This window comes from Trichosurus vulpecula, chromosome 1, assembly GCF_011100635.1.
Source record: "Trichosurus vulpecula isolate mTriVul1 chromosome 1, mTriVul1.pri, whole genome shotgun sequence".
Lineage (NCBI taxonomy): Eukaryota > Metazoa > Chordata > Mammalia > Diprotodontia > Phalangeridae > Trichosurus > Trichosurus vulpecula.
Window position 1 is genome coordinate 568,045,637 of NC_050573.1, and position 27,707 is coordinate 568,073,343.

The 27,707-nt window shown below is 35.9% G+C and overlaps 1 protein-coding gene across 1 annotated transcript in view; it reads right to left on the reverse strand.

Moving 5' to 3' along the window:
• The window catches only part of LOC118834457 (aminopeptidase O (putative)), a 542,097-nt gene that overhangs the window by 505,886 nt on the left and 8,504 nt on the right, over positions 1–27,707 (reverse strand). The window lies entirely within an intron of this gene.

Here is a 27,707-nt window from a genome sequence, read left to right on the forward strand (position 1 = left end):
TCCACAGCCAAGAGAAGGAATGCCTTGTTTGAAGAACAGCAAAGGGGTCAGTGTCACTGGAAGAAAGAGTATATGGAGACTGGGAGGTGGGTATAAAGTGTAAAAAGACTGAAATGGGGGCAGGAAAAAAGATTATGAAGAGTTTTAAACACCACTGAACGCTAGAGGATTTTGTACTTGATTCTGGAGGGGATAGGAAGCCACTGGAGTTCCTTGTAAGCAAGAGGGAAGCAGACAGTAGCTAGGGAGAGATTGAAGAAAAGTGAGAGAATGGGGATGACAGAAGGGATAATCTGCCAGGGGAGATGGGATGGAATGGGACTGCTTTGTAGGCAGAAGGGATTGCCTTGGAAAGGGGCAGGGCCACATCTTCACGTGACACAAGGGTGAAGGAGATAGTGCCAAAAGACATCTGAGGAAGAGCGGTATAAAGGGAGTTCTCTGTAAATGACCTCTATTTTTTCTGTAAAAAAAAAATGAGGCAAGGTTTCTTTGAGAGAGTGGAGGGAAGTATGAGAATGGGAATTCTGAAGAGGGATAAAAAGGCTGGAAGACTATTGTGCAGTAAGAAATGATGAACAGGCAGATTTCAGAAAGACCTGGAAAGACTTGTATGAACTGATGCAAAGCGAAATGAGCAGAACCAGGAAAACACTGTACACAGTACCAGCAATACTGTGTGATGACCAATTATAAATGACTCAGCTCTTCCCAGCAACACAACGATCCAAGACAGGTACAAAGGATTCACAAAGGAAAATGTTATCCCCATCCAGATAAAGAACTGATGGACTTTGAATGCAGACAGAAGCATATTTTTTTACATACTTTATTCTTTTTCATCAATATCTTTATTTTACTTCTCATTTTTCTAGGCATTTGAGGATAAGGTGAGATATAATTGCATACAATGTACCTTGAGTTAAAACAACATTAAGTTACATGTTTTAGTATCTATAAATACAAAGAAATTCAAAGTCTAGATTCCCACTGAAACTATAGCTCTAAATCCCCAAAATATACACACACACACACACACACACACATATTATAATAGAGTCTTTTCATTATGCAATTAAGCATGCTAGGCAATATCATATATAATTTAGGGAATATTGCAAGATAACATAATGAAAGGGGATTACTATTTTTTCCCAAGACTCTAAATGAAAATAAGCCACTTTGATGATTACCTGCAATTAATATTAACTTAAATACCAATTTCAAGCTAACCTACAACTTAAATAAACTTTGGGCTATGACAAATTTAAACAGAACCTTTGTTGTAATTTGTAACAAAAAGACTAGAACTCAATGAAAACTACAATACAAAAGATCCAGAAGAAATATAAGGAAAACATTAAAGCCTAATTATAAGGCACTCATTAAGGTCAAGCTGTTTACTTATTACATATATAGATGAAAATGTTATCAATATTCTTTAAAACTGTCATCATTACTAAGGCAGTTTGAAAGAAATGTTGGGGTTGAGTTGTATATGACGGAATGACCCTAAAAAACAAAACTGGGTAGGAAAAGGTAAGAGAGAACAATTTTATTATAAAAATGGAGCATGAAAGGAAGAACTAATACAGAAGAAGCAGGCTGAGGTGGAGGGCTGTTATTATTGGAACCTTACTCTCATCTGTGTTGAAGAGTAATTTCATTGCTCAAAACAATTTCTGATCATGTGCAGCAAACTATTATTATGTATCTTTGTGTATTTACAATACACTACTGAGTACTATTTGGATATAATATGCAATTGTGAGTAGGAATGCAAGAAAGTATAGTTCATGTTACTACAGAAGTTATAAAACATGTTTGTGATAAAAAGCAATCTAATTATGACAAGTTAAGAGTAATATTCAGATAACTTCTTGAGATTAAAAAAAAAAGCCTGTTTAGTTACAGCCTAATTTATTTCTAAAGAAAAATTACGAAAGAAATTTAAATCTGAAAACAATTTCTATCAGTATAGTACTTACTGCCCTTCTATGATGAAATTCACTTTCATTGATCATAGCTTATGTTTATTTGGCTACACAGATCAATCACATCTCACTGTGCAGATACCATTTCTCTTTGGTGTCTATTATGTTGGCACTCACAGTAATCACCGGGTGTTAAATTGCAAAAATCAGATGGCAATTCAATTTAAAGAAATTATTTGAGCTAAGATTTCTAACAGATATTGCTATTTCTTAAGAGGAATAACAGATTTAAGTTCTATATTTATTTATGGTCCATGACGTTATATTTAACCACTAAAATATAATACTGAAAAAGGTTACTACACTGTAAGGTTTTATTTTAACATTAGTTTCTTCCTGCAAGATGTATCTTTGTGACCTCAGAGTTAGGTCACACATTGATGTGCCTTTAGCAAAATCTGAAATTACACTCCTTGTATGGTATCACAAACTGGAAGCTTTGGGTCATTAGTGTTTCTGTATAAACAACTTGACTTATATTTTTCTTAAAGTTTCATGGGGAAAAGAATGTTTTAGCATTATAGACGTATCTACACATACAAAAGTAATTTTTTAAGAGTCCCAGAGGCAAACCCTAAATGGCTACATATTCTCTCTATCCCTAGCTCCAAACCTCCTAGTTGCTTGTTTTCCCTCATACTATCAATAATTAAAGATCTCTCACAACAATAAGGGTTCACATTTATACTATAACAAGGTTTATAAGCATATTCCTAAAAAAACTATGAGTTAGGCAGAATAAGGTTATACCCATTTTACAGATAAAACTGAGGATAAGAGATGTTAAGTGACTTGTGCAGAGTCACACAAAAAAGCCATTCCTCAATAAATAAGTGGTCAAAGGATATAAGCAAAGAGTTCTCAAAATAATTAATAAGCATATAAAAGACTGCTCCAAATCACTAATAACACTGAAATAAGTTTCACCTCATACCCAACAAATTGGCAAAGATGATGAAAAAGAAAAAAGCAGTAAATGTCAGAGAGGTTATGAGAAGACTGGCACACTACTACACTGTTGGTAGAATTGTGATTTAGTTCGGGGCAGCTAGGTGACACCCTGAGTACAGCACTGGCCCTGGAGTCAAGAGGACCTGAGTTCAAATCTGGCCTCAGACACTGACACATGTACTAGCTGTGTGACCGTGGGCAAGCCACTTAACCCCAACTGCCGTGCCCCCCCCCCCAAAAAAAAGGAAAAAAAAAGAATCGTGATTTAGTAATCATTATGGAAAACAATTTGGAATTATGCAAAAAAGTGACGAAAATGTCCGTAACTCAGAGAGCCTACTGCTAAGCATATAGGCCAAGGAAATTACCGGCAAAATAAAAGTCCCCGTATAGCAGAAATTTTTGTGGTAACAAGGAATTAGAAACTAGATGCCATCCTTTGGGGAATAGCTAAACAAACTGCGATGAACAATACACAGAATCATGGAAAGACACACATGGAGCCAAGAAAACAATATACACAATGACGACAATAATGAAAATAGAAAGAACATCCACAAAACAACTGAAAAAAATGACTATGAACTTTAAAAGAACAAGAGCAGGTCCGAGGGATTTGAAAAGACAACTTGTTGCATTCCTTTGCTAAGGTGAGAAGTGTACAGGTAGGCAAAACTGCGTATATTTTCAGATTTGTTGATGTAATGGTTAGTTTTAGTTATTGCATTTTTTTCTTCCTCTTTGTCTTTTTTTTCTTTAAAAATATTATTCATTACATAGAATGTCTCTCTGGGAAGGGGATGGGAAGGAATAGAAGGGAATTTAGGCAAAGTAAAAACAAAACATGTCTATACAAATTTATTTTATAAAACAGAAATCATTGCACAATTATGAGAATGAAGCCTACTAAATACAAATTTAAACAAAAAACAACTAATTAATCTCAATTTAAAAAAAAACCTGACATGTGAGTTAAGGACATCTCTTAATGGTCATCACCTTCTCGATGCTAGAATGAGACGATAAAGTAGAGAAATTCTACTTTAAAAAACTGATATGGTCTGCCAAACCAAAGCAACACATACCTAGACACCTGATGAATTCATTATGAAGGTAGACATGGAGGATGTTGGTGAAAAATATATTGGGAAATATAGTGTGTGAATAAGAAAGAGAAAGGCCACAGGCTTGTAGACAACTCAGAAGAATTCCACCTATAGACCACGAATACTTTTAAGAAGATGGTAGAAAGGTGCTAGACATGGCATAAATTTCAAATAAAAATCACAAAAATTAGACTAACCATATCATACGGAAGGAGAGAGGGAGTCATTTATTTTATTAATAGAATTAGCTAGTTCAGATGGTAACTAGTTAAGGATTAACATAAAAGATACTGTATAATTACAATACCTCCAACCAAACCTATTTAAACAAGCTACTGCCCCTGAGAATGGGAAATGGATAAAAGTAAAGACTTCAATTTTGATTTTTACAATTTATTAGAGAAGTTAACCATCAAAAAACAGTTACCACAATGAGGAGGTTAAAAGAGCCTGGGAAACATTTGATCTTGTCAAGCTGAAAAACATGGCAGCTAAGCCAATACTCATGCAGCTTACATTAATAGTAACAAAACATAACGGGAAAAGGTGGAAGAAAATTGTCAGTTCCATTGGAAAAAATAATGAAAAATAAAAAAATTTTTTTAAATTTCTTGCAGAGAGCCTGGCATGAGACCCAACTAAGCCAGATAATGCCTAGAACAATTATATATGAAAGTGGACTAAGAATAAAAATAGGAGACAATAAATGAAAAATGTAACAGATTTACCAGCATTCCCTCAGTTATATTTTCCTAAATAATGATAGCATGCTTAGTGTGCCTTTTGACCCAACTATACCACTGCTAGGTCTATAAGCAAAAAAAGATCAAAGAAATAGGAAAAGGTCTCAAATATACAAAAATAATTCATTGTAGTTCTTTTTGTAGTGGCAAAAAAAATATGGAAACTAAAGAGCTGCCCATCAGTTGAGTAAGAGCTGAGTAAATTGTGGTATATGAATGTGTAGGAATATTAATGTGCTATAAGAAATATAGTGCCAGCTAGGTGTCGCACTGAGTAGAGTCAGGAGTCAGGAGGACCTGAGTTCAAATCTGTCCTCAGTCACTTGACACTTACTAGCTCTCTAACCCCAATTGCCTGTCCGTGCTCCCTCCAAAAAAACAAAAACAAAAAATAAATAAGGATGGTATGATTTCAGAGAAACCTAGAAAGACTTGTATAATGCAGAGTAAAGTAAATAGAATCAGAAAAACAATTTCTACAATAACATCATTATTATAAAAAAAGGGAATTTGGAACTTTTATAAACTGATAAAGAAGGAAAAGAGCAGAATCAAGAGAAAATATATAAAATAGCACCACCATAAAGACAAACAATTTTGAAAAGCTCTAAGAACTATGAGCAATACAATCACCATCCATGATTCCAAAAGGATCAATGATGAGACATACTATCCATATCCTGATAGACACCTAATAGATTTAGGATGTAGAATGAGGCATACACATTTTTGTTTACAACCAATGGGGGAATTTGTTTTGCTTGACTATTAATATTTGTTACAAGGAATTTGGTTTTTTTTTAAATGTGATAGAAGTTGAGAAGAAAAATAGATTTCTGTTAATTTAAAATTAATGTAAAATTTTAAAAATTTTAAATAGAAAACTAGGGAATGCTACAGGTATGGAATGTTACATGCATTTTTAGATGAAGTCAATGCATTTTTAGTTTTACTTAATTGTTTTACTTTGTTTGAAAAAAAAGGGCCCATCATGGAGTGAGGATAATATGTAAATGTTCACAATGTAAAAATAAAATGCACCAATAAAACTTAAAAAAAAGATCATTGCACAATCACATTTGGACTCAGTATCCACTTGTTATATAAGGAAAGGGAACTGGAACTTGAGAAGATGAAGCTGGGAAAAATAGCTTGATCTAACCACAAGTATGAAAAGATTTATGACAGAAACAACAAAATTTTGAAAGTATTCATGAAACAGTTTTTTTTAATATCTCAAAGAGCAGAAGACATCAAATGAATGGAAAAAATTACAAACTTTTTATTACTCAAAAAAATTACCAAATAGACATCAGCAACCACTGACACATAGGCCTGCTTTCTCATTTCTCTAAAATTTTGTTAAAATAGTCCATTCTCAAATAGGATGAAAATATGAGGAGGGAATAATAGAAAGCCTTTCGCACATTATTTTCCATAAATGCTTACAATCAGACAATTTACTGAAAGAGGCAGAGAATATAAGTCCAGTTGTGTTAGTTATTTTTAGAGGTATTTTATTTTATTCAGTAGACACTAAACTTCAAAGGTTTTCCCCTAACAAAGCGTGACTCATGATATATTGAAATCATAAAAGATTCTTTGATACCTGCAACAACACATTTGTTTCAAATTCTCAGATTATCTATACTGATCTCTGCTAAGATTCCCTGTGTTCTCACCACTGTCATAAAGGATGTTCTCTAAAGAGAAATAGAAGGGAAACTCCCTATATAAAATGAGAGTTTCAAGAAGTTCCTTTTTGCAGATAGCACTGTGTTCTAGAATGCTACAGGGCCTCATGAAATACACAGCTACAGAAAAGAGAATAACCCAGGAATCCACGCAAGAAAAATCAAGAGGATAAAGAAATGCAAATTCCCCTTATTATGAAAGGAAATTAGATAGCACACTGAGTCAATCAGTGCATATTATGAAAAGGCAATATAGAAGTACAATAAATTGGGACCAGGATTAAATAGAAGAGTAGGATAAACTACATTTGATAAACTCTGTAATACTTTAAACGATGCAAAATAGTCTCTGACACAAAAATTCATTTTTAACATCAATATTCTCATGATGATGCTTTATAATTGTTAATTATATAAGAGCAAAATTTCTCTGTATAGATAGCTAGGAAGCACAGTGGATAGAGCATTGGACCTCAAGTCAGGAAGAACAGTTCCAATATGACTTCAAATGCTTACTGGTTGTATGATCCTAGGAAAATCATTTGACCACTGTTTGCCTTAGCTTTTTCTTCCATAAAATGTAGATAATAATAGTACTTACCTTTCAGGGTTGTTCCTGAGGATAAAAAGAGATAATATATGGAAAGTGATTTGCAAACCTTAAAGTACTATATAAAGGCTAGCTATTTTTCCAAAGTATCAAAACCGCAAATAACCTAAAAGACAACGTAGATCACGAGATTACAGGATCATAGATTATACCTGGGAGGGACCTTCGAAGGAGGTTAAGTGTCTTGCCAAAGGTCATAGGTAGTAAACATGATTCGAATCCAAGTCAATTCATTTCAGATCCATTGATCTTCCACTGTACTACACAGTAGGTTTAAGTGGGCTACTGCTAGAGATATACTACCAATAATATCTTGTGAGTGAGATAAAAGACACCAAAGAAATGCACAGCTGGAAAAGAAGGTGGGGTGTTCATGTAAAAAGGGCAAAGGATAAGAGATGGACAGCCCAAGTGCTGTTATTCTTAGAGTACTAAAAGATCTAAGAAAGGCCTAGTGTTACCCAACAGAATGAGTAGTTTTTTCATGTGCTTTAAGTTAATAAGTTTATTAAATCATGATTTACCTTAAAAGTTTAATAAAATAGTTTAATTTTTTTAAAAACTTGAAAGCAGGCTCAAATTCAATCTAGCTCAATAGATTGAATCTGGCCTGCTTGTGAAAACAGGCGTCACAAAGTGGGGGATTTCTTAAGACAACCCATTATGGTGAATCCCTAATAAACTTTGTCTTTTCCCTTGGCCGAGAAGGCTTGAGTCAAATTCTTTCGGCAGGACCTGGCGTGTAGGTATTTTGGGACCTTGGCAACCCCTAGAAACCTATGGTTCCCTACCTATCTTCTTTTTCCTTTGACCTCTTCATTTTTTTGGTTCCCTGAGACCGAGAATACTGCTCATCTCAAGTTCTTCTCCAGCCAAGACTAGAAGGTAAGCCTCTCCCTCTCCCCACCCCCTTTCTCACTCTCCAAGCATTTTGGAGGTGCTTTTTGGGCCCGACTTCCCGGGGCCCCAGTAAGTCAGACAGCTGCTCGCTGTCTCAGACTCAGCCTGACGCTCTCAGGTTCTCGGTCCAGTGGTTTATGTTCGAGGCCATGAACCTGGGCACACCTTCTGAAGCATAGAGGACAAGGACGGACGCCCTATCTGGAAGTGCGCCCCCAATTTTCCCAATTCTCTCAGCGCTAGGGAATGGGAAAACCTCAGGTACCTTTTGGTATTTATTTTTTTCTGTCTTATTTTGTTCCTTTTTGAGGATTACTCCCAGATCCTCCTTCCAGCCCTGCAGCCCCCCAAGCCCATAATGGGTCAATCTCTTCAATCCCCAAAAATTTGCCTTTGGGTTATATTTTTAAAAATTGGAAAAAATTTAGTTTCCCTAAACAACTTAAAAAGAAAAAGCTGGTGTATTTTTGCAACACTGTTTGGCCTCAGTATCACCTAGAAGGCCACGAATTGTGACCCACTGGGGGGGCTTTACAATATGATACCCTCTTGCAGCTAGAGCTATACTGCAGGCAAAAAGGAAAACGGAGAGAAATTTCCTACATAATGGCCTTCATCGTGCTTTCTCAGAACCCCGTTCTCAGAAAAGACTGTAAGATGCTCATAGCTAGAGCCCCTCCAACCAATGCCTGGTACCAACCAAGGGTGAATTATCTGCCCAGCAACAGCCATGCCAGGTGACGAACCAGTGTATCAGCTTTCTTCTCCATAAGGGTTCCATCCTGTGGAACAGTGATCCTACTAATTATTTAAATTCAACTTCAAGATTTTTTTTCCCACACTCTTGTTCTCCTTGACAAGGCAATGTAGTACAGCATAAAGGAAAGAGAAGACCCGGGTTCAAATCTAGCCTTTGGCAATGGTAGCTATTGTCTTTGGACAGACTTAAGTTTTAGATTTCAAGACCTGGGTTCAAATCTAGCCCTTGGCCAATGGTAGCTATTGCCTTTGGGCAGCCTTAAGTTTTGGATTTCTCATCTGTACAATGGCCATGATACTCATTTTGCTGAAGTTACAGGGTGGTGGAGAGAGCAAAAGCAACTTCCTCAGTCTAGCCCCTTGCTGTAACAATGTATAAACAAGAGTCCTACAGTATCTAGGGACAGCTAGAGCACTGGGTCTGGAATGAGAAAGACCTAAGTTCCAATGTAGTCTCAGGGACTTACTAGCGGTGCAGCCCTGCGAAAGTCACTTAATCTCTGTTTGCCTCAGTTTCCTTAACTGTAAAATATGAATTATAACAGAACCTACTCTGAAGTTGTTGTAAGAATCAAATGGGATGATATCTGTGAAATACTGAGCATAGAACTTGGCACACAGTAGGCTCTATACAAATACGTCTTTCTTTTCTTTGCTATGTCCAATGGAGTGACTCACCCATCACTGATGCCAGAATCTGCAATTATCCTCCTGAGGATTCTCCAAAGAGAAAAGGATTTTGACATCCTGTAGTTTTAGAGTTATGAGTTGTCTTGGCCACTTGCTTTCCCTACCCATGTGCTTCACTAACATTGTACTTCAGGCTGGTACCACTCCTGCTTTGCCCCTCCCCCCCCATATTTACATACTCTGTGTTTATTTGTAGGAGAGTATGTGACAGATTTTTTGGTGGGGCTGGGGGTTGCAAATATTTTTAATTCCATTTTGAGTGAAAGACTTTGCCAAACCTAAGTCTTCCTGCTGATTTTTAATGGGGGCTCATGAACTACTTTGTTAGAACTATAGCAAACCACAGAATTAACCCTATAATCTGAGACAGCAGCTCTGAGTATCCAACCTGACAGTGCTAATGTGAATTGGGGGAGTGGGCTTAGAGTAAATGCTGCACTAAAAGTGAAGTTAAGATGCAACATGTGGGAGACAGCCTTTGCAAAGACGCAAGAGAGAGGAGATGAAATGTCACGTCTGCTTTTCTTTTTTTAGTTATGATCATCTAATACCTAGAAAAATAATGTATATTATTTTTTTAATTCAAATAAAAAACACTAGTGTGGAGGTTAACTTTAAAAAAAAAAACTTGAAAGCATACAGACAGAACTCAGGGCAAGGTATCATATCCCATGATTTATTTTATCACAAATTCCCAGAGATAGGGAATTACCATACCATAAGTATTTAAAACTGAAAGAGTGCTAAGAATTTCTCTAGTCCAACACCCTCATTTTAAAGATAAAGAACAACTCATGCCGGACTAACTTCATCTCCTTTCTTCTGGACAGTTTCTAAATGGATAGATTAGAGAAACGTCAAAACATTGTACACTAAGGTTTCAGCAAGGCATCTGGTAAGTCTGTCTTCATTCGATAAGACACCTACTAGATGATCACACCTACAGGGGAATGTGGGCCTGGCTGAATGCAGATTCAAAAGGTAGTTACTGTTGGTTTAAGGTCAACTTAGAGGATTATCAGACAGGGAATGTAAGACCACCAATTCATCAGAACAAAAATAAAAATTAACTAGCTAGAAGAAAGGATAAAGATCAGATCTTACACTACGGGATCACAAAACCTCCAAAATGATTTATCCAAACAAACTATTTGACACTGAAAAGTGGGAAATGGAGGAAAGAAAATACATCAAAACAATTAGAATTACCTACCAAGAATCAGAGGAATAGATAAGGGACACAAGACACAGTAGTAAATGACCACAGTAATCTACTTTTGATAAATCCAAAGACCCCAGCACAGGATAAGAACTCAGTATCTGACAAAAACTGCTGGGAAAACTGGAAAAGAATATGCCAGAAATTAGGTATAGACCAACATATCACACCATATACCAAGATAAGGTCAAAATGGGTACATGATTTAGACATAAAGGGTGATACCATAAGCAAATTAGGAGACCAAGGGATAATTTATCTGTTAGACCTATGGAGATGAGAAGAATTTTTAACCAAGTAAGAGACATAGAGCATTAGGAGATGTAAAATAGATAATTTTGATCACATTAAATTAAAAAGGTTTTACACAAACAAAACCAATGTAACCAAGATTAAAAGGAAAATAGAAACTTAGGAAACAACTTTTACAATGTCTCTGATAAAGTCCTTATCTTTCAAATAGATAGAGAACTAAATTAAATTTATAAGAATACAAGTCATTCCCAGATTGATAAATGATCAAAGGACATGAGCAGGCAGTTTTCAGATAAAGAAATCAAAACTTTCCTATCAGAGCATATGAAAAAACACTCAAAATCACTATTAATTAGAGAAATGCAAATTAAAACAACTCTGAGGTACCTACCTCCTCATACCTATCAGCATGGCTGATATGCCAGAAAAGAAAAGTTATAAATGTTGGAGAGGATGTGGGAAAATCGGGACACTAATGCACCATTGGTACAGTTGTGAACTGACCCAACCATCCTGGAGAACAATTTGGAAATGCGCCCAACAGAAGGGAGAAAATTTGGCATTCAAAATCTCTTAAAGATCAGTGTTAAAAATTTTCTTTATTTGTAATTGGAAAAAATAAAATACTATTAAAAAATAAAAAAAACCTACTAAAACTTAATCAATGTAAAATAATCACCATAAGAAAACCAAAGAGCCCAGAAATTGCCTCGGCGAGCAAATACTTGATTGCTTTGCCAAGCAAAAAGATACTGCAGCCAAGGGCAACACCAATTTAGACTATAATATTTGTAAAACCTCACAAGGAGAGTGGTAGAAAATTGTAATCAGCATCACTTCATAAAGAAGCAAGCTTGCAGAAAGTATGTCATGAGACCCAATTAGGCCAGATCAATCCAAGGTTATTTACACATAAAAGCAAACAGACAGCAGCAAACAGGCAAAAAATAGAACAGATTTTTCAGCATTTGTGCAACAAACTATTTTCTTCATCAATGACAGCATAACTATGACATTTAGACTTGACCATTTCAGACCCCAAAGTATTACATGAATAATTAAAATGGCTTTAAAGATAGGAACAGGAAGAACAGCTAAATTAGACTATGCACGTGAAGAAACGATCCATGCTGTGTGAGATACAGTTTTGAGAGTGGTAAAAAATCAGCTGTCAAGATATATGAGACTCTGGAAAATAAAAAACTGGAAAAAAATAATGCGTGGTATTATTACCCCCGAAAAAAAGGCAATGTCACCACAGGCACTGCTCCCCTGGACAATGGTAAGGAACATTGCTCTTCTGGAACTTTTTCTCATTCTCATAATGAAAATATAAGAAGAAAACAAAAATTTGTAAGATTCACATCTTTGCAGTCAAAAAACTGGTACAGAGAATACAATATTCTACACATGGTTATTTTTAAAGAAGTATTTAGCTGAGTAAATCAAAATTTAGTCCTAAAGGCTGCAGCCAATAAGATGTTGCTATGCCTACAACAGCATGGTTCACCAGTTGCTCCTGTTTACAAGTGACATTGTGCTTACTGCGTTAGCAGTAATGTCCTTGACAAGATCCACAACCACTCAAAAGGATAGGCTAACAATTAATAAAAGAAAACATAAAGAGATGAAGAATCTCTATTTTTCAGACTATCATATGTAATTGGATAGAAAAATCCATCGAGTCAGTCCATCGGTGCAAATATTTTGGACAGATAATAGGGAAGGGGGGACAAATAAGGCTAAACACTTAACAAGCAATTATCTAATTGATTCCCCCGAACAGCCCTGTAAGATTACAGATAGAAAATATAGGTGTGAAATTAGCTTGGCCAAGAACGGAGCAAGACGAAGAAAAGAAACGCAACTGTATTCAAGGAAACTGTTGTGATTTCAATAGCCTTGGAAGAAAAAAAATCCCTCTAAAACATTCTTCTCATGATGATACATGGCTGCAAATCATGGAGCGCCACACTCTCCAAAGACTACGAATTACAAAAAATTCTAGATTAAAGAAAGAAAAATGATGAGGCGTACGGCAGGCAGAACAAGGGCATGGTATGTTAACAGCAGTTACTTGTGCACAAGAAGTGTCATCAAAGACAACATCCCGGAGGTACATATGTATGACAGATGCATGACAGCAAAAGAAGACAGATATTCTTACAGTAAGAATGACAGATAATGGACAGCACTAGTGATTCTCTGATTGGTGGTGTTCAGTCTTCATGACCACATTTGGGGTTTTCTTGGCAAAGATACGGGAAGGGTTTAGCATTTCCTTCTCCAGCTCATTTCACAGATGAGGAAACTGAGGCAAACAGGGTGAAGTGACTTGCCCAGGGTCACATGGCTAGTAAGTATCTGAGGCCAAATTTGAACTCAGGTCTTCCTGACTCCAGGCCCAGCACTCTACCCACTGAGCCACCTACCTGGGTGTTTCTCTGGTACCTACAGAACTGTGAAAGACACAGAGGAAGGTCTTTAACACATCGAATAGTTCACCTGTGGAGGACTTGTGGGAGGACGCGGACAAAAGAATAAAAAAATGTGAATGACTCACAATCTGATCGTTAGTGGGAATCACTACTAATGGATGAACTCAAAGCTTCACTGAAGTATTTCATTTGGAGAAAAGAGTCCTTGGGCCTTTCCTAGTCAACATTTTTACCATCTCCTTACATGAGGACCAAGAAGTTTGGGATATCTGATCTGAAAAAGAGGAGATTTAGGGGGTACATGATAGTTACCTTTGTGTATCTGAAGTTCTATCAAGCAGACAAGGACTAGGATGGTTCTACCTACAATGAGAAGACTTAGAATCGTCCGGAAATAGAATGGCCTGGATCCAGAGTCAGTGGGGTCCCCATCACCAAAGTTATTCAAGCAGAAACTGGATGACCATTTATTTTGGATGTTTTAGAGGGCACCCCCTATTCAAGCTACTAAACAAGGGGTGCCCTTTGACCAAACTATGCCACTGCAAGGCCCATATCCAAAACATCAGAGGTTCCATGTGTACAAAAATATTTCTAGCAGGTCATTTTATACTGCCAAAACACTGAAAAATTAAGGGAGTGTCAATCAAATGAAGAATGGCTAACAAATCATGGTATGTAAATGTAACAGAATACTACTGTGCTATAAGAAATGGACTTTGTATCAAAAAGATACAAAGACCATCCATAATTCCAAAGGACCAATGATAAAGCAAGCAACCATGTGCTGACAGTGTGGGAATGGATTCAGGTTACTGAATGTTGTGTGTGCGCATACCTGCTGTGTGTGCGCGCGCGCGCGCGTGTGTGTGTGTGTTCAGAATATGGCCAATGAAGGAATTTGTTTTTCTTAATTATGCATATTTGTTACAAGGAACATTTTTTTTTCCATTTCCCCAAAGGGGAACTAGATTTTTGTTGATCAAAAAATAAAACTTTAAAAAAAGAGAGAGGGAATGTTTGTTAGCCTCCAAAGTGTGGTTAACTTCAGGTCAATCTAACGGTTTTTTCTGGTACTTTATATTTCTATGTCTATTAATGGGTTCCTATAAACCTTTTGCACTGCAGTTTCTATGGCGTAAAATAAAGGTTATTCCGCACCAAGTTTCCACACACACAAAAAGTCATTTCTATTCACTGCCTCTACTTCTCCTCTCATTTACTTTTTAATCCCATGAAATGTCTTTTAATCTCATTACTCAGCTAAAATTGTTTCCACAAAAATTATCAATGATTTCTTATTTGCCTATTCAAATAGGCTTTTCTGAATCCTCATTCTTCTAGATTATCTGTAGCATCTGACATTGTTACCTGCTCTCTCTTCCTGGATACGCTCTGCTCTCTGAGTTTTCGTGTGTGTGTGTGTATACACACACACACATACATACACATATACACAATACATGTGGGTGTGTGTTAAATTTAATGTATATACACATACAACACATGCAGATGCAATATATACAATACCAGTCTTTGTCCAGACCACCAGTCTCCCAATCATGATTTACTAGATATTTCAAACTCAATGTCCTGTAGGCATCTCAACTCAACAAGTCTAAAACAGAATTCATTCTCTTTCTCCAAAAACCCACCCTTCTTACCAACTTTCTTGTCAAAGGCACTACCATTTATTCCAGGCACCCAGGTTTGCAACCTTGGAGTGACCCTTGATGCCTCACTCTCCCTCACTCCACAAAGTCAATCAGGAACCAAGTCCGGTCAATCCTATCTTCATATCTCCTATATTTGTTTCCTTATCTCCATTCACAAGACCACCACCCTCTTTCTGGCTCTCATAAACTCCCATTTGGAGTACTACAATAAGCTCCTAAATGGTCTCTCTGCCTTAAATGTCTCTTTTCTCCAATCTATCCTTAGCTTATCCATAGCTACCAAAGCAATATGCCTAAAGCACAGATCTGATCGTGTCATTCCCTGTTCAATAAACTCACATCCCCATTTTACCTGTAGGAGCAAATACACACTCCTATTTGGCAGCTACCTTTCTAAGTTTTTCATACATACGTGACTCAACATTCAGAGGCTAAAGACTAACAAAACTGTAGTTCTTGCTGTTCCCCATGTTCTGCATTCCATCTTCCATCTCGGTGCCTATTTCCAATGCTTAGATGTCACTTTCTCCTAGCATGTCCCTTAAAATCCCTAGTTTCTTTTATGCCATTGTCCCAGATGTCAAATGATACTCCATTAGATAAAAAAAAAAGAAATTGCCAAAACTCAATCAGAAGCTAACAGTATAGATTTTTAACAAAATATTCCCATATCTTTCCCTCTGTACTCACTCTAAGTGCTTTTATGTTGAAGTGTGCAGTTTTAGCAATTGGGGAAAAAATAAGCTATGAGACATATTCAAACCACATTTGAGAACAAGTCTTTAAATATTGATGAAGGACAAAGAGGAATCAATTCTGTGATTGCCAATCTAATTGACACAATCTTCTTCTGCCCCCTTTATAATAAGTTCCTACGGCACAAATAATTTGCACTTGTTTCAAATATATTTTATTTCAGTAAAGCTATATAATTGCACAGAATTTTGATTCTGCATGTTTACACAAAAACAAAATACAAAGATCAAATGGGAAAATTGTGTCTTAAAGTCAAGAGGTATTATTTAATTTCTTTTGACTCAATGTTGTATTTCAGAAACTTAGGAGGTCCAAAGTTATCTTTCAAATAGATATTTTATTTGATCAACTTAGTTCAATTTTAAAATGTATTTTTAAAACTTTCCAAATACCACATTTAAGAAATTGCTGTCATTTCCACCAGGGTAATTAACAATCGAAAAGTTTTGGTTTTTTAATTTTTTATCTTTAGGACCTTCTTCACAGATAAGATTAACCTTTTGTGCAAAGCTATTTCAAAACTACTTAGAGTTCAACCACAAAGACATCTCACAGCTTTAATTGTTTATGGTTGGATAGGATCCTAACTATAAACAAATATTAAATCACTTTTTATCCAAGGCACTACTAGGAGGCAGCTAGGTGGGCCAATGGATAAAGCACTGGACCTGAGGTCAGGAATACCTGAGTTCAAATGTGACCTCAGACGCTTACTAGCTGCATGACCCTGGGCAAGTCACTTAACCTCTGTTTACCTTAATCCAAATCACTCCAGTATCTCTACTAAGAAAATCCCATGACAGTACGGTATGGTCCACAGGGTCCTGATGACTCGGACATGACTAAATGACTGAACAATGACAACAAAAGCACTACCAAATAACTTTTGAAATTCATAATATATAATTTTAGATTATAAAACATGTCATTGGTGTGAAAAATCAGACTTGGGAGACGAAAACATAAAGTAATACTACTCTACCCCAGCATGACAAACATACAAAAATGTATACAACAAAATGAGTGCTTTTCTTTTCACTAGTGACAATGAAGAAGGGTATTTATTCCAGTGACTGCCACTGCTAAAAACATTTCTGTAGTTCCTCTTTTGGGAATAACTTCAGGACTACTAGAAAACAAATCTCACTCATTATTTTGTAGTCCTAAATGTACATGCTATCAAATTTGAGTTCTTATCATAGTAAGCAGACCTGGCTGTTTCGAAAATTCAAGTCCAGTCTCAAAGATATGTAGGAATAGCCTCAAAACATTTTTAACATTTACAAAATGGTTTAAGCACTAAGAGCATCACTGAAATAAATCAAATGAGGGCTTTACCCTCAGAATTCTAAGGGTACTTTTTTTTAGTTGTATAATTTCTAATATATAACCTTTTTAAAAGCAGTCACATTATTTATATTTACATTTCATACGATGCACAAAAGCCCAAGTTAATCTTATTCTTGTAAGATAATATAGTATATCAAAAAAATGATCTAAGACTTAATGTTTACTTTCAGAAGCACTGCAAAATACATCCATGAGTACAGCCTCTGTGTTTTCCATTTATATTTCATTAATAAATGTCAAAATATATAATTCCACATGAACATAATTTTGGAAATACTTATTTAGAGGAGAAATAATTGAAAATTTAGACAAAACAGCAACATTTTAATTTTTACTTAGTATAATTAGGATATAATAATTGACAAATAAGGGGTTACAATTATTAAAATGTTACAGGGTAGTTTTTCAACCATTAATAAAGATGAAATATTTAAGAAGTGCAAGAACTAACAATAAATGTAAAAACAAGTGTCACTTTAGCTAAACACCACAAAGGAACTAAGAATAATGAAGAGAAGGCAAGCAGATTGTATGATTGTTAATTCCATTTAAATATATCATAATATAGTTAAAATAGATATATAGTATATAGTATATTTCATAACATAGTAAGTTCCATATATTATCTTTTTTAAACCATCGGAAATGCTTTGTTCTGAGTGTGGTACCATGTCACGTTCCTTCTCAGTCCTTTGCATCCCAACTATGACCTACATAACTCAGTAGCTGTCTTCTCCTGGCACAAGGAAGAACAATGAAAGAGATTTACCCTCAAAATGGGAGAGCGCAGATCCTTGGGGGGCGGAGCCAAGACAGCCGCATGAAAACAGCGTCTTACCTGAGCTCTCTCACAAGGTCTGTGAAATTCCTATAAAAAAATGAATTTGAGCAGAGTTGAAAGAGTTAGAAATTGCGACTGAGTTGGGGCAAATTTCCAAGCCGAGAGAGTCTGAAAGGCCGAAAGCACGAATCTGCAGAAGGCTTGGAGAGTGACCAAGGCGGAAGCGGCCAGCCAAGAAACCCACGTGGGAGACAGGCTGGGACAAAGCTGAGCGCCCGAAACCGGCAGAGATCCAAACCGGCAGAGATCCTCAGGCCTCCCAACACAGGACCGCAGTCTGTGGAAGTGACGAGAGGTAGTGCAAGGCCACAGCCCGTGAAACATCAACTTCTGAGGCTTGCAGCCCAAAGGTATGAAACACGGTTTCTTGAACTTCCAGGAGACATAATGGCCAGGTAAACGGATCTAATCCCTCCCCCCTCACCCAGAGAATTCCTCGGAAAAAACAAAGAATGCTGGAACAGAGGAGATAGAAATGGGGCTTCAGTGGCCAAACAGTAGAAGTTCATTAATCCTAGAGGGACAGAGCCAGCAGGGGTCAACACCAGGAGGCCAGACATAATCTTGCTCCCCTAGGGGAAGTGCCCACACCAGCTCAAACAATAAAGACCTGAGTCCATTGCTGAAGAGCAACAGTGCTGGAGAGCAAACCTAGGGAAAGAGACATCAGGGAGCCAGACCCCTCCCCCACACCTCAGGAAACTGAAGGCTATAATTCACAAAGACAACAACTAGACTCACAATCCCCAGAACAAGAAAGCTGGGACAGAGAGCCCTGAGCCCCAAAGGCAGAAATTTGTTGTAAAGCCAGGAAAAGGCTAACCAACATGAAGAACACAAAAAAACCGAGGACCATTGATTCTTTTTATGGAGACAGGCATGATCAAAATACCAATTTGGAAGAGGACAGCAATGACACTATAGATACATCTGATACCTTAAAAGGTAATGTGAACTGGTCTCCAGACCAAAAAGCATTGCTGGAAGAGCTAAAGGAGGATTTTCAAAACCAAATTAGGGAGCTAAAAGAAAATATGGAAAAAAAATCCACTGATGAAATCAAGTCCCTAAAAAATAAGATTGGCAAAATGGCTACAGATTCAGAATCTAAAGAGAGAAAATGACACCCTGAGAGGTAAAATCAACCAATTGGAAAAGGAGACTCAAAAGCAAAATGAAAACACTAACTCATTAAAAATTAGAGTTGAGCAAGTGGAAACTAATGAATTTAGGAGGCACCAAGAAGAAGTAAAACAAAATGTAAAGAATGAAAAAATAGAAAGAAATGTTAAATATCTGATTGGGAAAACAACTGACCTGGAAAATAGATCCAGGAGAGACAATTTAAGAGTTATCGGTCTACCGGAAATCCATGATGAAAAAAAAGAGCCTTGACAGTATCTTCGAAGAAATTATCAAAGACAACTGCCCAGAGGTCCTAGAACCAGAGGGCAAAATAGTCATTGAAAGAATTCACCAATCACCCCCGAAAGAGATCCCAAACTGAAAACACCAAGAAACATTATAGCCAAATTTCAGAACTACAAAGTCAAGGAGAAAATACGGCAAGCAGCTAAAAAGAAACAATTCAAATATCGTGGAACTACAGTCAGGATTACACAGGATCTCTCAGCTTCCACATTGAAAGACAGGAGAAATTGGAAAATGATATTCCGAAGGGCAAAGGAGCTGGGACTACAACCAAAGATCAACTACCCAGCAAAACTAAGCATAATTTTTCAGGCAAGGAGATGGACATTCAACAAAATAAGGGAATTCCAGACCTTCCTGATGAAAAGGCCAGAACTCAATGGAAAATCTGATCTCCAAATACAAAACTCAAGAGAGACATAAAAAGGTAAACAGGGGGAAAAACCCCACAAAACTTATTAATCAATAAGGGCAAATTATTTGCATCTTTATATAGGATTATATCATCTTATGTATGTTTTATATATATACATATATATGTCAGTCTTGAGAATAGCACAGCTATTATGACAACTGAAAGGGATACACATAGATTGTGAATGCCTGTGTAAAATAACTGATATAAGGATAAAAAACATAAGTAAGAGATGTAAAGGGAGGGCTATGAGAGAAGAGGTAAGGAGGTAGTAGAAAAGGGTAAATTACACCAAATGAAGAGGGACAAAAACACATTATAGTAGAGGGAAAGAAGGGAGGGAGAAGAACAGTATTTGAGCTTTACTGTCATCTGATCTGGTTCAAGAAGGGAATAACATACCCTGATGAGTTTAGAAATCTAACTTGACCTACGGGAAGTAGGAGGGGAAGGGGGGAAAAAAGGGAGGGGGGGTGGTCAGAAGGGAGGGGAGAAGTAACAAGTGGGAAACGGTAAGATAAGGGAGGAGAATAAAGAGGGAGGGTAAACTGAGGAAGGCGGCAGTCAAAAGCAAAACTTTGTTGAGGAGGGGAAGGGGAAAGGGAGAAATAAAAGCATAAACAGGGGGAAGTAGGATGGAGAAAAAGACACAGGTAGAAATCATAACTGTGAACGTGAATGGGATGAACTCTTCCATAAAACGGAAGCAGATAGCAGAATGGATTAAAAACCATAATCCTACCATATGCTGTTTACAAGAAACACATTTGAAACACGGGGACACACACAGGGTAAAGGTAAAAGGCTGGAGCAAAATATATTGCGCCTCAGCTAAAGTAAAAAAAGCAGGTGTAGCAATCCTAATCTCAGACAAAGCAAAAGTAAAGATAGATTTAATTAAAAGAGATAAGGAAGGACACTACATCCTGCTAAAAGGCACCATAAACAATGAAGCAATATCATTGTTTAACATTTATACACCAAGTGGTATGGCATGCAAATTCTTAGAGGAGAGGTTAAGGGAGTTACAGGAAGAAATAGAGAGCAAAACTATAATACTGGGAGACCTCAACCTCCCCCTTTCTGAACTTGATAAATTTAACCTCAAAATAAATAAGAAAGAAGTTAAGGAGGTAAACAGAATTTTGGAAAAGGCAGATATGATAGACCTCTGAAGAAAAATGAATGGAGATAAAAACGAATATACTTTCTTCTCAGCGGTACATGGCACATACTCAAAAATTGACCATGTACTAGGGCATAAAAACCACACAATCCAGTGCGAAAAGGCAGAAGTAGTCAAAGCATACTTTTCAGATCATGATGCAATAAGAATTATCTGCAACAAAGAACCATGGAAAAATAAGCTAAAAATTAATTGGAAACTAAATAACCTAATTCTAAAGAATGAGTGGGCCAAAGAACAAATCAGAGAAACAATTAATAACTTCATTCAAGAGAATGACAATAATGAAACAACATATGAAAACTTATGGGATGCAGCAAAAGCAGTTCTTAGGGGAAGTTTTATATCCCTAAATGCTTACATGAATAAAACAGGGAAAAAGGAGGTCAATGATCTAGGCATACAGTTGAAAAAGCTAGAAAAAGAGCAAATTGAAAATCCCCAATTAAATAGCAAATTAGAAATACTGAAAATCAAAGGAGAGATTAATAAAACTGAAACCAAGAAAACTATTGAATTAATAAATAAAAAAAAGAGCTGGTTTTATGAAAAAACCAATAAAATTGATAAACCTTTGGTCAATTTGATTAAAAAAAAGAAAGAAGAAAACCAAATTACCAGTATCAAAAATGAAAAGGGTGAGTTTACCTCTAATGAAGAGGAAATCGAAACAATAATTGGGAATTATTTTGCCCAATTGTATCCCATAAATTTGACAACCTTAGCAATATGGATGAATATCTACAAAAACATAAATTGCCCAGGTTAACAGAAAAGGAAGTAAAATTTCTAAATAACCCCATCTCAGAAAGAGAAATTGAGCAAGCCATCAATGAACTCCCTAGGAATAAATCTCCAGGGCCAGATGGTTTTACATGTGAATTCTATTAAACATTTAAAGAACAACTAATTCCAATACTTTGTAGACTATTTGGGAAAATAGGTGAAGAAGGAGTCCTACCAAATTCTTTTTATGACACAAATATGGTACTAATACCCAAACCAGGTAGAGTCACAACAGAGAAAGAAAATTATAGACCAATTTCCCTAATGAATATTGATGCAAAAATTTTAAATAAAATATTAGCAAAAAGATTGCAGCAACTTATCACGAGAATAATACACTATGACCAGGTAGGATTTATTCCAGGAATGCAAGGCTGGTTCAATATTAGGAAAACTATTAGCATAATTGACCATATCAACAACAAAACTAGCAGAAACCATATGATCATCTCAATAGATGCAGAAAAAGCCTTTGACAAAATACAACACCCATTCCTATTAAAAACACTAGAAAGCACAGGAATAAATGGAACCTTCCTTAAAATTATAAACAGCATCTACCTAAAACCATCAACAAGCATTATTTGTAATGGGGATAAGCTAGATATATTCCCAATAAGATCAGGGGTGAAACAAAGATGTCCATTATCACCCCTAGTATTCAATTTGGTACTAGAAATGTTAGCTGTAGCAATAAGAGAAGAAAAAGAAATTGAAGGAATTAGAATAGGAAAGGAAGAAGCTAAATTATCACTTTTTGCAGATGATACAATGATTTACTTAGAGAATCCTAGAGAATCAAGTAAAAAACTACTTGAAATAATAAACAACTTTAGCAAAGTTGCAGGATATAAAATAAACCCACATAAATCCTCAGCATTCCTATACATTACTAACAAAGCCCAACAGCAAGAGATAGAAAGAGAAATTCCATTCAAAGTTACTGGAGACACTATAAAATATTTGGGAGTCTATCTGCCAAGACAAACCCAGGGCCTATATGAACATAATTATGAAACACTTTTCATGGGAATAAAGTCAGATCTAAATAAATGGAAAAATATCAGTTACTCATGGTTAGGCCGAGCTAATATAATAAAAATGACAATTTTACCTAAATTGATCTATCTATTCAGTGCCACACCAATTGAACTACCAACAAATTATTTTACAGAGCCAGACAAAATAATAACAAAATTCATCTGGAAGAACAAGAGGTCTAGAATATCTAAGGTATTGATAAAAAGAAATGCTAAAGAAGGTGGCCTAGCCATACCAGATATTAAACTGTACTATAGAACAGCAGTCATCAAAACTACCTGCTACTGGCTAAGAAACAGAGTTGTGGACCAGTGGAATAAGACAGGAACACAAGATGGAGAAGTCAACAACTATAGCAATCTACTCTTTGATAAACCCAAAGAGGCCAGCTTCTGGGCTAAGAATTCACTATTTCACAAAAACTGCTGGGAAAATTGGAAAATGGTAGGGCAGAAACTGGGCATAGACCAATGTCTTACACCATATACCAAAATAAAGTCAAAATGCATTCATGATTTAGGAATAAAGGCCGAAACTATAAGCAATTTGGGAGAGCAAGGAATAGTTCACCTATCAGATTTATGGAAAAGAAAAGAATTCACGATCCAACAAGAGATAGAGAGCATTACAAAACGTTAATGGATAATTTTGATTATGTTAAATTGAAATGTTTTTGTACAAAAAAAGCCAATGCAACAAAAATCAGGAGGGAAGCAGAAAATTGGGAGAAAAATCTTTACATCTAGTGTCTCTGATAAAGGCCTCATTTCTAAAATATACAGGGAACTGAGCCAAATATATAGGAATACAAGTCATTTCCCAGTTGAGAAATGGTCAAAGGATATGAACAGGCAGTTTTCAGAGGAAGAAGTTAAAGCTATCTATAGGCATATCAAAAAATGCTCGAAATCACTACTGATTAGAGAAGTGCAAATCAAAACAACTCTTAGATATCACATGTCTCCTGTCAGATTGGCTAAAATAACAAAACAGGAGGATGATAAATGCTGGAGAGGATGTGGGAAAATTGGAACATTGTTACATTGCTGGTGGAGTTGTGAGCTGATCCAGCCATTTTGGAGAGCAATTTGGAACTATGCCCAAAGGGCTATAAAAATGTTCATACCCTTTGACCCAGCAATACCACTTCTAGGGTTGTATCCCAAAGAAATCACACAAGCGGGAAAAGGACCCATATGTACAAAAATATTTATAGAGGCTCTTTTTGTGGTAGCCAAGAATTGGAAATCAAAGGGATGCCCATCAATTGGGGAATGGCTGAACAAGCTGTGGTATATGAAGGTGATGGAATACTATTGTGCCATAAGAAATGGGGATGATACCGACTTCGTAACAACCTGGAAAAACCTACACGACATAATGCTGAGTGAGCGGAGCAGAGCCAGGAGAACACTGTACACAACCACAGATACGTGGATTCCGTGAGGACCAACCCTGACAGACTTCGCTCTTCTCAGCAACACAAGGTACAAAGACAACTCCAAAGGACTCACGATGGAGAATGCTATCTACATCCAGAGAAGGAACTATAAAGTATGAATGCAGATTGAGGCACACTTCATGCTAGCCTTGTTATCCCCCCTTTTGTTTTTTCCTTTTTCTCTCTTTTGTTTTTGGGTTGGTTTTTTTTTTGGTCCTGTTTCTTCTTTCACATGATTCATTTCATTGATCACAGTTCTTCTCCATAACTTGACTAGTGTGTAAATTAATTCAATGCGAAGTTATACGTGGAAGCTATATGGGATTCCATGCTGTCTTGGGGAGGGAGGTGGAGAGGGAAGAAAATCTGAAACTCAAAATTATGTAGAACCGAATGTTGTAAACTAAAAAGAAAAAAAAAATCCTTCATAAAGTAAAAATAAAAAAGGAGGGGAGCGCAGAATAGACTTAGAAGTGTAGAAAGGAATGGGAAGAACTACAAAATAAAGAAGGAAAATAAAGAATGCATTATGGGAAGAAGAATGCATTGTTTAAGCTTTTATTTATACTAAAAGGAAAAAAGGAATAAAAATATTAAAAACTAACTGTTCAACTACCTCAAGGTTGAAGATGTGACTCTTCTAAAATTAATTTAAGAAATTTCTTCTTGTGTAAGTTTATAGTCTATATTTATTATTTTCGTATACTTCCTAAGGGTACGATATATACTGTAATGAAGCAACCTAAGACTGAGAAATGAATTTCGGTGGTAGCCAGGTGGTACAGTGGATAGAGTTCCGAGCACAGAGTCAAGAAGCCTCATCTTCCTGACTTCAAATCCAGACACAGACACTTACTAGCTGTGTGACCCTGGGCAAATCATTTAACTCTATTGGCCTCAGTTTCCTCATCTGTAAAATGAGCTGGAGAAGGAAATGGAAAACTACTCCAGCATCTTTGCCAAGAAAACCCTAAATGAGGACCCAAAGAGTCAGACACGACTGAAAAATAACTCAACAACAACCATGCTAAGAAGACAGAAGAAAGTAACTGAAAACATTTTATACGTAGCATTTATGCACAGATTGCTTAAATGCTACAATGCATACAGCAATATTAAAATTAGGATGTTATTCTTAAAATCACGCATATTTTTCCTTGGTTGCTTTGAAAACAAAAACTATAATACTAACTGTAAACATAGTACTTCCAGAGTCTGGGATACCTTAAAAAATACTTCCTACCAAGTTCTACATAAAAGATATATTAGAGATAAAGATATATATATACACAATATTAGCAGTTCTTAACATCTATTTGGTCAAAAACGAGCACACTAGAATCTCTGGCTTAATTTCAGTAGTATATGTGCTTTCAGATTGGTCAATCCTGATTTTTCCATCTCATCAAAACACTTCCATCTGTCACTGCAAGAGCACCTGCTGGAAAAATAGTATTGCCAATTCTCTGAAGTACAATTCCTTGGTAAAATATCTTTATTAATGCTTTTTCATATGCTTTCTATCTACAGAAATGGATGCCTTTCTATATGACTCTGGAGAGCTGTAATCCATTTTCCTCTCTAAGCTGCTGAACACTAATATCAAAATAAGTCAGGACCTTATGAAATACTTCCCATTACTTCTCAATTTGTTGTGGTGGTGGTGGTTTTTTTTTTTAAGCAGTTTCTTAAAAAATGTAATGATCAGGTTAAAAGTCAACAGGAATATTGAAAAGAAAGTGACATGAACAGTTTACTGGGGGAAAAAAGGTTAGGTCCAAGCAAAATCATGGTTGAACCAAATACTTGATAAAACCCATTAAAAGGCAGAAAATTAATAAAATGCTTTACAATGGGTTTAGTTGTCTCTCAAATGATGAGTACTCAGCTTGCTTCCATTTCCTTATAACAAGAAAAAGAGTTGACATAGTTTTGTGCATATATCCCCTCTCCTTCTCAGTTTGTGACTTTTCAAGTTATAAAATTGTTTTCCAGAATGGTTACACCAATTCGCAGTTCTACCAACACTGAATTAGTATGTCAGTCTTCCTATAGCCACTACAGTAAGTATATAAATCCTCCCCATCCATTACTTAGTGTTCTGTCCAGCATAGGCTGGACAGTTCTCTTGTACATGTTTTGGTTTTTTTTTTTTTCCCTTCCCTGCTTAATAAAAACCCTTTTTTAATTTCATAGGCACTGTCTTCCTCTGGTTTTCTTCCCTTTAGGGAAAAGGGGGATTAAATCTTGAGAAGTGGGCTTTGTGTTCTCTGAATATCTTCCCTTTGGGGGGAAAAAGATACCTAAATTCAATAAAGAGAACACACTTATCTTACTCCTGATATTGCTGAAAAGGCCTCCAGCATTCTCCATTACAGAAAATGCAACCTCTTGGTTTTGGATCAATACTATTTATCATTTCAAATAAAGGCCCATTTATTCCTATGCCTTTTAATGTTTCATAACAGGAATATTGTCAAAATATTTTTTCTGCATCTATTGATATAAGGGTGTGAATTTTGTTGTTTGGGGTTATAATATCATCTCTACATTTCCTAATATTGAAAGTGCAATGCAATGCTGATATAAATCCAACTAAGTCAAAATCTTTTTCATGTTGCTATAGATTCTTTGATGATATTTTATTCAATATTTTTGCAGCAATATGTTTTGGAGATAGTTATCTCTAATTTTCTTTCTCCAATTTATCTCTACCTGGTTTAAGTATCAGGATCATGTCTGAACCATAACTGGAGTTTGATAAAATTGTTTCTTTCCCTATTTTTGTAAACAATTTATATACTACTGGATTTAACTGTTCTTTGAATGTTTGACAGAATTCATTTGTAAGTCCATTTCCTCTTCTGAGACTGGGTCATTTAAATTCTCTATTGATTTTTCTGTTAATCTAAATTTTATATTTTTGTAAATATTTATGTATTTAACTAAATTATTATATTGATACATAATTGGACAAAACAGTCTATAATAATTTCCTTAATTTACTCTTTATTAGTTTTGAGTTTGCCTTTTTCAATTTTGATATTGGCAATTTGATTTCCTTCTCTTTTTAGCAGACTTATTGGCTTCTTTTTTTTTTTAAATCCCAGCTCTGTTTTATGGATCAATTGACTAGTTTTTGTGAGGTTTCTTTCTGTTCAATATTTTTATTTATTTGATTTATTTTTCTAGGTTTTTTTTTCATTTGTATGACCAATTCACATTCTATTCTTTTTTTTTTCTTGTTGATGAAAATACTTATAAACATAAATTTCTTCTTCAGGGATACTATGGCTACACTAAAAAGTTTTTGTAACAAGTTTTGAATCAGTTGCTAATTACTTTGATTAAATTACTTACATGATTTGTGCCTTGCCCCACATATTTTTGAGAATTTAACGATTCAGTCTCCACTTAGTTTTAAT